At 40.0% G+C, this 13,875-nt stretch overlaps 2 non-coding genes and 2 pseudogenes across 2 annotated transcripts; all 4 read right to left on the bottom strand.

Annotated features, from left to right (window-relative positions):
- Positions 1 to 4,791: 4,791 nt before the first annotated feature.
- LOC128636795 (U1 spliceosomal RNA) lies at positions 4,792 to 4,958 on the bottom strand. The gene has a single exon (XR_008398729.1). It is a non-coding gene; the product is annotated as a U1 spliceosomal RNA (small nuclear RNA).
- A 668-nt stretch (positions 4,959 to 5,626) lies between these two features.
- LOC128636796 (U1 spliceosomal RNA) lies at positions 5,627 to 5,793 on the bottom strand. Its single transcript, XR_008398730.1, has one exon. It is a non-coding gene; the product is annotated as a U1 spliceosomal RNA (small nuclear RNA).
- Positions 5,794 to 6,485: 692 nt separating this feature from the next.
- Positions 6,486 to 6,623, bottom strand: LOC128636803 (uncharacterized; annotated as a pseudogene).
- A 6,654-nt stretch (positions 6,624 to 13,277) lies between these two features.
- LOC128636809 (uncharacterized) lies at positions 13,278 to 13,415 on the bottom strand (annotated as a pseudogene).
- Between the last annotated feature and the right edge of the window lie 460 nt (positions 13,416 to 13,875).

Raw genomic sequence — 13,875 nt, 5'->3', positions numbered from 1 at the left:
CCTTATTCAAAGGCAAACACATTGTTGTTCTTTTAACATACTCCATTCTGCTTCCCCATATAAAACAAAAAATCTCTCTTTTAATCCTAAGTAAGCATGATCTTACTATTGGAAAAATCCTAGCTAAGTAAAGAAGAGTAGCCATAAGCTCACACTTAATTACTAAAACTCTTCCAGTCATAGTTAATTTCCTATGTCTCCATTTATCTAACTTCCTACAAGCTCTCTCAGTTCTTTCTTGCCAGTTTACCGACATCATATTATTACCAAATTTAACTCCTAAAATTTTAATAAATACTTTTTGAACTGTTAAACCAAATCCTGTCTGAGGCTCTTTCCAGTTAACATAATAAATTTCACTTTTCTCAAAATTAATTTTTGCTGAAGCTGCAAAGAAAAACATGTTAGCATATAAAAATACTCTTGCAATGGAAGAATTATTATTGCAAAACAAAGTAACATCATCCATATACAAACTTATTTTAACTTGCTCTTTACTACTTCCTGGTGCAATTACTCCTAAAATATCTTTATCTTCCCTAATAACATTAGCAAAAGGCTCCATAGCCAGAATAAAAAGAATAGGAGATAGGGGACAACCCTGTCGCACCCCACTTCTAATTGATACAACATCTGTCAAGAAACCATTCATTAAAATTCTACTGTGACAGCGCCTGTATAATGACTGTATCCAATTACACATAAAGGGACCCAAATTCATACTTTCAAGAACCTGAAATAAATAAGTATGACTTATTCTATCAAATGCTTTTTCTTGATCTAATGACACAAGAGCTAAAGGAACTGATCTATCTTTGCAGTACTCCATAATATCCCTAATTAGACAAAGATTCTCAGAAAGAGATCTCCTAGGAACACCACAAGTTTGATCCGGATGAATTAAAACCTGAATGACAGAACGTAAACGTAAAAATACAACTTTAGACAAGATTTTATAGTCAGCGTTCAACAGAGTAATTGGTCGCCAGTTCTTTATTTGTTGCATGCAACCTTTCTTTTTATAAACAAGAACAATCAGACCTTCTCTCATAGTGGGCGTCAGAACTCCTTTCTGCAAAAGATCATCAAAAACACACTTTAAATCATCTTTCAATATATCCCAAAAAGTTAAGAAGAATTCTGTGGTCAGCCCATCTGAGCCTGGACTAGACATATGATGTAAACTTTTAACAGCAGAATCAACTTCACCCTCAGATATAGGCACCTCCAAACTATTCCTTTGAGAATAAGATAATTTCTGATGAAAACTGTCACAAAACTTCTTAATATGTTCTTGGGAAACATCAGAACCTTTATATAAATCCTCATAATATGATTTAATAACCTTTAGCATATCATCTTTTTCACCAGTAATTGTACCATCCGCTCTTTCTAACTTTTGAAAAGATGATTTATTCTTTTTTAATTTCTGAAAAAAGAAACTAGTGCATTTTTCACCTTCTTCCAAGGTCTTAACTTTACTTTGAAAAATGATTTTTTTTGCTCTTTCTTTCTCCATTTTGGCAAGTTTAGACTTGTACAACTCTATTTCAGCATTAACATCCCAACCCTCCTTCAGCAGGGTATGCAGTCTCTGTAATTTCTCAAGCCACCTGCCATGAGCCCTCCTTGCACTCTCAGCCAACCATCGACTTTGCTGCAGAAAAAAATTATTTGTTCTTAACTTAACAGCCTTCCACCACTCACTTTTGCTTTCATACAAATCTTGCAAGGATTTCCAATGTTCATACTTTTTTCTAAATTTTTTCTGAATTTTAGGATTCTTAAGCAGTTGGTTATTAAGTTTCCAGACACCTCTACCTCTTACTGACAACTGAGGCACTTTAATTATAACATGCAGATAATTGTGATCTGAGAACCAAGCAACACTGAGCTTTGCATCTTCCAGTAAAAAAACTTGTTGATGTCAAAATATAGTCAATGCGAGACTTCCTATTGCCTGCACTATCACTCCAAGTAAAACCTTCTGATGCAGGATGTACCTTCCTAAAAGCATCATTTAGAGACAAATCAGCAATCACTTCTTTCAATAATCTGGAACTTTTATCCAATTTTTTATTTCCCGGAATGATGCTAAACCTGTCTTGCAAATCATAGACACAATTAAAGTCTCCCGCTACAATAACATTTTCTTTTCCAGCAAGGTAAAGTTTTAGACTTTTAAACAAATCATGTCTATTATGCACTTCAGGGGCTGCATAAACATTAACCAGATGAAATGAACAGCCTCTATAATTTACAGACACACCCATCAGGCGACCTGGAATAATTATATCCACAGAATGGAGAACAAACTCATGGCTCTTAAAAAGAATTGCTACTCCAGCCGCCCTATTCTCATTACAGCCAGACCAACAAGAAGGCCCTTGTCGCCACTGATCTTTATAATGACTGTAGTGACTGGAGAACTCAATAGCACATTCTTGTAAGAAGAAAACATCACTTTTTGTATGTTTAAATTCTTCCATCAAAGCACAACATTTTACCTTGTTCTTCATACTTCTTACATTGATGGAAGAAAACACAAGAGCCATGAAAAAGATGGTAAAAAACTCCATTATAATAAGGTCAGTTCACTTTTTTACCCTTTACAGATCTTCTTGGTAAAGGTGCTGGAGAACTTCCTTTAGAACTGGTATCTTCACCCTCTTCCTCTCTCTCCTTCCTCTTAGGGCTTTTCAAATCAATTACCATACTGTTTTCCTCTCCCCCCTCCTCTTCCTCATCAGTATGAACCTGAGCCTGATATTCTGAGCCAGGGGAATCAGCTATATCACTGTCACTGCTACAGCTACCCCATTCAAACTTAGCAGATGATGTCATAGACTCAACTGGGATTTCTGAATCACCCCATTCTCCAGAATGCACTTTTCCAGTAGAGGGCTGAGGACACACATTTGTAGTAGCTAATAACTCTTCAGGTTGGTCATTAGCAATAACAACCTGCCCTTCCCCCATCACAGGTTCTACAGGTGCTGTGCTGGATTCTGACAACAGCTGAGGCTTATTTTCTTTAATTACATTATCAGCCACACTGGATTCAGACAACAGCTGTGACTCATTATCAGCTCCACCCAAGGACTTCTCAAGGTCAAAGACAATTGGTACAACCGCTGTAACATTTGCTGCATTTATAACCTCAACTGCTGTAACATTTACTGCAGATATAACCTCCTCTGTTACAACAGCCTTATTTCCAAGTTCATTCTGCTTATCTTTGATCGGAACGCCTTGACCCTCCTTTGCCTGGAAAGGATTGTTATACCAAGTTTTCATCTTATTTGCGTAAGACTCAGGACAGTCCTTAAAACTGTGACCCTCAAATCCACACAAATTGCAAACTAAGATTTCTCTACAATCATCTTTCACATGACCTTTCTTATTGCACTTTGTGCAAACCTCCACAGTACAGTCCTTAGCAAAGTGACCACTGTCACCACATTTTCTACAGGTCTTAGGTTGACCAGCATAATAAACCACGCCATGAAAACGACCAAAATGAATAGCATTAGGAATATGTTTTAATTCACCAGATTTGGCATCTTCATATAATGCAACTCTAAATCTTCTTATTCCATCTTTAATGCCATCATCATCTTTGCAAAATTCTCCTCTGCCAATAACTATGCAGTATTGAGTAAGCCAGACTTCAATGTCCTTCATTATAACATGTTCATTATATATAGCCACATAAACAGTTTTAGAAGTTCGGTTAGTCAGTTCCTTCATCCTTACGTTTGAAATTTTCTTTTCACTCTTAAGCACAGCAAATTTCCTCACACATGCCTCAAATGCAGGAAATGAAGTAAAAATTACCTGGTAAACTCTCCCAGGAGTTACAGCAAAAATATATTCAATTTCAGATGGTCGAAATCCAAGCATTTTCTGCAAAAACAGCCGGCTGAAACTTAAGCGGTCCACAACGGTGTCTCCTTCAAGAACAAACTCCACAGCATTCCTCCTCTGCATTATCGATCTTTTATTGCTTCCAAAAGGCCTTCAAATCCAATAAAGGAGCAACTAGCACAGTTAACCCCTTGTCCCCTCGACAAAGGGGAGAGCCACCTTAGTGATCATGGCTATGACTCCCCTGCCAGGTAAGTATGAGGGGAAAGGGCGCCTGGCAGGGAGCCGCTGTGTGCGACAAAGCCTTTTGGCTGGGGGAGAGGAGCCAGGAGATCCTTTGTTGAAAGGCAGGGATGTAAGCTCAGGAGCGTGGACTTGCCTGCAACACTAGACGGCAGCAGTTTGGCAACGATGCTATACACTAGCAAGAGCACTAGGGGCCAGCACTATTTGCTGTCATGTAGCATTTCCGGCACGCGCACCCTACCTTCCTAGGTATCTCTTCAACAAAGAATAAGATGAGGAGCAAGCAAATTTGATATTAGATGTCAACTGTAAACTTCCTTTTTTCTTTTCTTGTTAAATTGCATTCTCCGCCTGAATAGAGAAAGAAAACGTGGGGTTTAACGTCCCTTGAAGCTTGCGCCCCAGTTTCAAGCTCTTTGGGGGTTGCGCCAAAGCAGGAGCGGCCACAGCATCCCGTTTGAAAAAAAAGAACCAACCTTAAAAAAAAAAAAAAATATCTCCCAGGGGCGCCCCTAGCTCTCCGCGGAAAGCTGAGAGAGAGGAGCAAGAGACTTAGCCGGGGTATGCTCCTGACTGCAGCATCCTCATTTGCATAGCACACGCCCCCGCAAGTGCTGCCCTCTATGGGTGTGACAGGAGAAGTACTCCTTTTCTGTCTTTTTCAGCACAGGTAAATATCAGGGGAGAGCGCGCACGCAGTCCCCCACTACCACAAATTGTGCAGTCGAGTTTCCCGCATGTGGGGAAATCGCAGAGGTCAGCGGGCCCGGAGTGCAATGAACCAGCCTTGCCCTGGGAGCGCCACCTTAGTGATCATGGCTAAGACTCCCCTGCCAGGTAAGTATGAGGGGAAAGGGCGCCTGGCAGGGAGCCGCTGTGTGCGACAAAGCCTTTTGGCTGGGGGAGAGGAGGCAGGAGATCCTTTGTTGAAAGGCAGGGATGTAAGCTCAGGAGCGTGGACTTGCCTGCAACACTAGACGGCAGCAGTTTGGCAACGATGCTATACACTAGCAAGAGCACTAGGGGCCAGCACTATTTGCTGTCATGTAGCATTTCCGGCACGTGCACCCTACCTTCCTAGGTATCTCTTCAACAAAGAATAAGATGAGGAGCAAGCAAATTTGATATTAGATGTCAACTGTAAACTTCCTTTTTTCTTTTCTTGTTAAATTGCATTCTCCGCCTGAATAGAGAAAGAAAACGTGGGGTTTAACGTCCCTTGAAGCTTGCGCCCCAGTTTCAAGCTCTTTGGGGGTTGCGCCAAAGCAGGAGCGGCCACAGCATCCCGTTTGAAAAAAAAGAACCAACCTTAAAAAAAAACAAAAACAAAAAAAATATCTCCCAGGGGCGCCCCCAGCTCTCCGCGGAAAGCTGAGGAGCAAGAGACTTAGCCGGGGCATGCTCCTGACAGCAGCATCCTCATTTGCATAGCTCACGCCCCTGCAAGTGCTGCCCTCTATGGGTGTGAGAGGAGAAGTACTCCTTTTCTGTCTTGTTCAGCACAGGTAAATATCAGGGGAGAGCGCGCACGCAGTCCCCCACTACCATAAATTGTGCAGTCGAGTTTCCCGCATGTGAGGAAATCACAGAGGTCAGCGGGCCCAGAGTGCAATGAACCAGCCTCGCCCTGGGAGAGCCACCTTAGTGATTATGGCTAAGACTCCCCTGCCAGGTAAGTATGAGGGGAAAGGGCGCCTGGCAGGGAGCCGCTGTGTGCGACAAAGCCTTTTGGCTGGGGGAGAGGAGGCAGGAGATCCTTTGTTGAAAGGCAGGGATGTAAGCTCAGGAGCATGGACTTGCCTGCAACACTAGATGGCAGCAGATGCTATACACTAGCAAGAGCACTAGGGGCCAGCACTATTTGCTGTCATGTAGCATTTCCGGCACGTGCACCCTACCTTCCTAGGTATCTCTTCAACAAAGAATAAGATGAGGAGCAAGCAAATTTGATATTAGATGTCAACTGTAAACTTCCTTTTTTCTTTTCTTGTTAAATTGCATTCTCCGCCTAAATAGAGAAAGAAAACGTGGGGTTTAACGTCCCTTGAAGCTTGGGCCCCAGTTTCAAGCTCTTTGGGAGTTGCGCCAAAGCAGGAGCGGCCACAGCATCCCCCGCCTGAAAGGCCTCAGGAAGCTGGGCAAAACGTTTGAAAAAAAAAGAACCAGCCTTTAAAAAAAAATAAAAAAAAATTTATATCTCTCAGGGGCGCCCCCAGCTCTCCGCGGAAAGCTGAGGAGCAAGAGACTTAGCCGGGGCATGCTCCTGACAGCAGCATCCTCATTTGCATAGCTCACGCCCCTGCAAGTGCTGCCCTCTATGGGTGTGAGAGGAGAAGTACTCCTTTTCTGTCTTTTTCAGCACAGGTAAATATCAGGGGAGAGCGCGCACGCAGTCCCCCACTACCACAAATTGTGCAGTCAAGTTTCCCGCATGTGAGGAAATCGCAGAGGTCAGCGGGCCCGGAGTGCAATGAACCAGCCTCGCCCTGGGAGAGCCACCTTTTTTTTTTTTTAGAAAAATATATTTATTTATAATTCAGACATTTACAATACGAAGTCAAAAAAACAATAATCTTGTCACTTACAATTATAACAAAAAAACCAATGTGTCAGAAAAGCAAATATTAGTACAAGAAAATCAAATACATAATATTACTAAATAAAAAACAAACAAAAAAAAAAAAAAAAAAAAATACAATTCTTACATTATTTTTGCATAATACAAGTTATATATACCCCTGGCTTTCTGTAATATCTCTTTACTAGAGAAATAAACATTATCATTATTAAGTTTCATTCTAGCTTGTAACATAGCATCCTTTATACAAGCTGTAATTTGCCAGAAAAGCAACCACTGGGATTTGGGCAATTGCTGATCATTTAACCCAAACAAAATCATCCTATAGGAGAAATGGTTAACCCCCACTGTTTGCAACCACTGCACACTGGCTCTCCACACCCTCTGAGCAAAATAACATTCCCAAAGAGTGTGAAAAGAAGTCTCTTCCTTATTGCAATTGGGCCTAACACATTTATCATTACGACCTATATTCCTCTGGTACAAAAGCTTCCTTAAGGGCAAAACGTTGTAAATTGATTTCCACAGTAAATCCTTATGGCTATTCCTTAAAACTGAGTGGTTAACAATTTTCCATAAAGTTGTTAAATCTTCTACTTCAAGATTCACTGGTTTAACCATAACAAAATTACTGAATTTATGCTCAATACTTTTCCTTTGTAAACTATCAAAAGGCAAAGAATAAATATCACTTTTAGTAACCCAAACTTTGAATTTTGAAAACCACCAAGGCAAAGTTTCTGCATGAGGCCTAGTGTTATCATATTTCAACTGCCATCTTCTGGAAATAAAAAAACCTAACCACAGATGAACAAAATAGGAATCCTTACAATTGTTATTATTATACATTTTAAGGGTAAATTCTAGAAAAATTGCAGCAAACTTACTTTCCAGATCAGGGGCATTTTTCCCTCCCAAACGATAAGGATGGCACAAAGTGGTTCTTTTTACATATTCAAGATTGCTGCCCCAAATAAAACGGAACATGACCCTTTTAATACTCAATAAACATAAGCGAGTTATAGGAAAAACTCTAGATAAATACAATAAAACACTCATTAGCTCACACTTTACTAATAAAATCTTGCCTGTAAAGGTAAGCTGACGAGATCTCCATCTATCTAATTTCCTAAAAGCCAAACCAGCTCTTTCATTCCAATTTTTAGATACCATATTATTACCAAAGTGAACACCTAAAATCTTCATTGTGTCCTCCTTAACCTTAAGACCATACCCAGTAATAGGTTCTTTCCAATTAATATACATTACTTCACTCTTGTCTGGATTAATTTTAGACGCTGCTGCAAGAGAAAACAAATTAGTATTATAGAAAACTTTGGCAATGGAAAAATTAGAACGGCAAAAAATTGATATATCATCCATATACAGACTCAGTTTAATCTGCTCCATGTTGTTACCCGGAGCAGGTACCCCTTTGATGTCTAAGTCTGATCTAATTAAATTGGCTAAAGGCTCCATTGCAAGAATAAATAATAAAGGAGAAACTGGACAGCCTTGTCTCACACCACTGCAAATGCAAATAGGATCAGTGAGAAAACCATTAACAAGGAACTTTCTAAAGGCTCCTTTATATAGAATTTTAACCCAATTACAGAGTATAGGACCTAAATTCATAGACTCCAAAACTCTAAATAGAAAAGAGTGACTTATCCTATCAAATGCCTTCTCCTGATCTAATGAAAGAATAGCCAATGAGATGTCCCTGTCCTTGCAATATGCTATAACATCTCTGATTAAGCAAAGGTTTTCTGATATTGATCTGCAGGGAACCCCACATGTTTGGTCAGGATGAATAAGCTGATGGATAATAGACCGTAACCTGAAAAAAAGACATTTAGAAAAGATCTTGTAGTCAACATTCAGTAAAGAAATTGGTCGATAATTCTTTACTTGGGCTTTGCTACCCTTATTTTTATAAATCAGAACAATAAGGCTTTCCTACATACTGGGACATAGGGATCCTCTCTCCAAAAGTTCATTGTATAACATTAAGAGATCGTCCTTTAACAGATCCCAAAAAATAGAATAAAATTCTGCGGTAAGACCATCAGCACCAGGACTTGTGTCTTTATTCATGGAAGCAATTGCAGATTTCAACTCATCTTCACACAGCAAAACCTCAAGACTGTCTCTCTGTTCAGAACTTAGAGTCTGAGTAATGTTATTGCAGAAGAAATCCACATGCTCCTGAGATATATCTCTTGCCCCATACAGGTCTTCATAATAAGACTGAACTACTTGTAAGATGTCCTGCTTCTTATCCACAGTAACACCATCAGATGTTTCGAGTTTATAAAGGAAAGACTGATGGGATTTAAGCTTTTGGAAAAAAAAAACTGGTGCACTTTTCCCCATCCTCAAAAGCTTTAACTCTACTTTGAAATATAATTCTTTGAGCAGCATCTTTTTCCATTTGCCCGATTTTGCTTTTATAGACTTCCAGCTCTGAAGCAACATCCCAGCCTTGTTTTTGCAGGTAATATAGAGACTGCAGTTTATTACTCCACCTGCACCTTGCTCTTCTTGCACTCTCTGCAATCCATTTACTCTGTCTTTGAAAGAAAAACTTTGTTCTGATTTTTACATCCTCCCACCAGTCAGATATGGAGTTATACAGATATTGCATCTCTCTCCACTGTTTATAAGCGCGCTTGTATCTCTCCAGTAAACATCTGCTCTTTAATAACTGATTATTTAATTTCCACACACCTCGCCCTCTGTTGGCAGTCTCAGGAATAACAAGCCCACATTGGAGAAGATGATGATCTGAGAACCAAACAGGAAAGATATCAGCAGATTGAAACACAAGGTTTTGAGCCGCCATCACAAAGTCTATTCTTGACTTAATTTTTGCAGTAGAGTTCTGCCAGGTAAAACCTTCCTCATCAGGGTGTAAACCACAGGTAAACATCCTTTAATTTCAAGTCATTCATTTAATCAGATAATACTCTGGAACTTTTGTCCAGCTTAGTTTGACTACCTTCAGACATTCTGTCCTTTACGTCATATATACAATTAAAGTCCCCAGCAATAATCACATTATCTTTATTTGTGGCATATAATTTTAACTGATGTAACAGTTCTGATCTTTCATGAACCTCAGGAGCTGCATAGATATTAATCAAGTGGAAATTACAGCCCCTAAACTCCACCTCAGCTGCCATAAGACGTCCAGGCACCAATTCATCCACCTTGAGAAGATTAAAATCATAACTCTTAAACAGAAAAGCCACCCCTGCAGCTTTATTCACATTAGACCCCGACCAACAGGAAGGACCCTGGGACCACAGGTCTTTATAATGGGAGTAGTTCTGGGAAAAGTCAATTCCACATTCTTGCAAAAAGATCACATCACACTTAGCAGCTTTAAAATCTTCCAATACTGCTACACACTTCACATGCTGTTTTATACTTCTAACATTGACTGTCTGGATAGTCAATGCCATTAATAGAAGTAACAGAAACTCCATTACTGATACTTAGTTAATCTTTCCTTTAACAGCCTTCCTGGAAACTTGAACAGGGGAACTACCTAGAGAGCTTAGTTCACTTTCCTCCTCCCTCTCTTTACGTTTGGGACTTTGCAAGTCAACCACCATGTCATGATCATCCTCTTCCTCCTCCTCCTCAGACAAAATGGCTTCTTTCTGTTTCACACCAGGTGACTCACATGCATCACTACTGCTTAAATCCCAAGCATACTCTACAGGAGTGACTGTACTTTCAGATGGTAATTCAGTATCACCCCATTCACCAGACATTACTTTGGATTGGCCAGAGCCTTCTAAAGCCTTATTTGTTTCTGTGCATAACTGTTCAGGTTGGATGGAACTCTCAATTACTTGCTTTACAACCTCCACATGGGCTGTACTGATGGATTCTACAGCAGGAACCATTTCAACAGCAGTAACCTCAGAAGGAAAAGCAGGCAAATTAACTCCAGCACTCTCAGCAGAAGTTTTCCCCACACTATCCTTCACAGACACAAGTTCAACCACACCTTCATATGTTCTATATTGAGTTTTATCACGTCTCTACACTAGCCAGGACACCTGGGGGCTTAGCGCTACTGTCTTGCTACTAAAGAGGTTTTGGTTTCGGCGGTCACACTCCTGCTGATCCATTTACCTCTTTGCAAGTTTGGCAATTTGAAGCATTTATTACAGCATATCTGCTTTTGTACCCTTACATTGTGGTGTTATCAAGGCTTATGTGACGCTTTTATATATTTTAAAATAAATTTGTATCCAAGTTTTGCCTAGTGTACTGTTTTCCCATCAGTATAAAGTGGGAGTGCGCATATCCTTGAGCTTAGTCGAAAGCTCCAACAAATGTGAGTAGTCATTTGTTATAAAACAACTACTTCCTCAAAGTGCCATTACAGATTCACACTATGTTGCAATTTTCTGTTTCCTTTTTCATGGGATCTCACTGAGGAATGCTAACAAGCTGAAAAACTCATCCAGAGGACACAGACATATCCTTGATTCAGAACTTTATTTGGTTTTCCTTTTATGATTTTTGTTATCACATTTATTTCACACACCTTCATTAGGCTTTGCCTTTTGCTTCATCTTATTGGCATAAGACTCCGGACAGTCCTTAAAGGGACAGTAAAGTCAAAACTAAACTTTCATGATTCAGATAGGGCATGCAATTTTAAACAACTTTCCTATTTACTTTTATCATCAAATTGCTTTGTTCCCTTGGTGGTATTTTTGAAAAGCTAAACCTAGCTAGGCTCAAACTGATTTCTAAACAGTTGAAAACCGCCTCCTAGCTCAGAGCATTTTGAAAGTTTTTCACAGTTAGACTGTGCTAGTTCACATTTGTCATATAGATAACATTGTGCTCACTCCCATGAAGTTATTTAGGAGTCTTCACTGATTGACTACACTGCATGTCTGTCAAAGGCACTTAGATAAGGAGGCTGTCTGCAAAGGCTTAGATACAAGGTAATCACAGATGTAAAAAGTATATTAATATAACTGTGTTGGTTATGCAAAAACAGGGAATGGGTAATTAAGGGATTTTCTATCTTTTTAAATAAGAAAATTTTTGATGTAGACTGTCCCTTTAAAGCTGTGCCCCCTGGTACTACACAGGTTACATATAAGTATCTCACGACAGTCTCCTTTTGTATGACCTTTGCTATTGCATTTGGTACACATTTCCACTTTACATTCTTTGGCAAAATGCCCACTTTCCCCACACTTTCTGCAGGTCTTCGGCTGACCAGCATAAAACACAACTCCATGAAACCTGCCAAAATGAATAGCATTAGGAATGTGGTATATTTCTCCTGTGGCATAATTTTCTCTCAAAGACACTCTAAATTTACGAATGCCATCTTTAATACCATCTGCATCTCTGCAAAGTTCTCCTTTTCCAAAAACAGTACAATGCTGCTGTAGCCAAAATTCTATATCCTTCATGACCACATACTCGTTATATATGGCCACATAAACTGTTTTAGAAGTTCTATTTGTCCGCTCCTTCATTCTTACATTGTCAAGTTTCTTTTCAGCAACAAGAACAGCATATCTTTTCACACACAATTCAAAAGCAGAGTAAGAAGCAAAAATTACCTGGTAGGACCTTCCAGGAACCACAGCAAAGATATACTCAATATCTACAGGAGAAAATCCCAACATCTTCTGTAACAAAACTCTGCTGAAAGTAATCAGATCCACTTCCTTATCCCCAAAAAGGGAAAATTCCACTGCATTCTTCCGTTGCATTTTAAGAATATAGAATGTCCAAGAGGCCCACAAAAAGAAGATAACCACGCAAAAACAGATCATCCACAGTCTCCATCAACAGGGAGAGCCACCTTAGTGATCATGGCTAAGACTCCCCTGCCAGGTAAGTATGAGGGGAAAGGGCGCCTGGCAGGGAGCCGCTGTGTGCGACAAAGCCTTTTGGCTGGGGGAGAGGAGGCAGGAGATCCTTTGTTGAAAGGCAGGGATGTAAGCTCAGGAGCATGGACTTGCCTGCAACACTAGATGGCAGCAGATGCTATACACTAGCAAGAGCACTAGGGGCCAGCACTATTTGCTGTCATGTAGCATTTCCGGCACGTGCACCCTACCTTCCTAGGTATCTCTTCAACAAAGAATAAGATGAGGAGCAAGCAAATTTGATATTAGATGTCAACTGTAAACTTCCTTTTTTCTTTTCTTGTTAAATTGCATTCTCCGCCTAAATAGAGAAAGAAAACGTGGGGTTTAACGTCCCTTGAAGCTTGGGCCCCAGTTTCAAGCTCTTTGGGAGTTGCGCCAAAGCAGGAGCGGCCACAGCATCCCCCGCCTGAAAGGCCTCAGGAAGCTGGGCAAAACGTTTGAAAAAAAAAGAACCAGCCTTTAAAAAAAAATAAAAAATTTTTTATATCTCTCAGGGGCGCCCCCAGCTCTCCGCGGAAAGCTGAGGAGCAAGAGACTTAGCCGGGGCATGCTCCTGACAGCAGCATCCTCATTTGCATAGCTCACACCCCTGCAAGTGCGGCCCTCTATGGGTGTGAGAGGAGAAGTACTCCTTTTCTGTCTTTTTCAGCACAGGTAAATATCAGGGGAGAGCGCGCACGCAGTCCCCCACTACCACAAATTGTGCAGTAAAGTTTCTCGCATGTGAGGAAATCGCAGAGGTCAGCGGGCCCGGAGTGCAATGAACCAGCCTCGCCCTGGGAGAGCCACCTTTTTTTTTTTTAGAAAAATATATTTATTTATAATTCAGACATTTACAATACGAAGTAAAAAAAACAATAATCTTGTCACTTACAATTATAACAAAAAAAACAATGTGTCAGAAAAGCAAATATTAGTACAAGAAAATCAAATACATAATATTACTAAATAAAAAACAAACAAAAAAAAAAAAAAAAAAAAAAAAACATTCTTACATTATTTTTGCATAATATAAGTTATATATACCCCTGGCTTTCTGTAATATCTCTTTACTAGAGAAATAAACATTATCATTATTAAGTTTCATTCTAGCTTGTAACATAGCATCCTTTATACAAGCTGTAATTTGCCAGAAAAGCAACCACTGGGATTTGGGCAATTGCTGATCATTTAACCCAAACAAAATCATCCTATAGGAGAAATGGTTAACCCCCACTGTTTGCAACCACTGCACACTGGCTCTCCACACCCTCTGAGCAA

This window comes from Bombina bombina, chromosome 7, assembly GCF_027579735.1.
Source record: "Bombina bombina isolate aBomBom1 chromosome 7, aBomBom1.pri, whole genome shotgun sequence".
Lineage (NCBI taxonomy): Eukaryota > Metazoa > Chordata > Amphibia > Anura > Bombinatoridae > Bombina > Bombina bombina.
The sequence above is the reverse complement of the archived record's forward strand: the minus strand, read 5'-3'. Positions and strand labels throughout refer to the sequence as shown.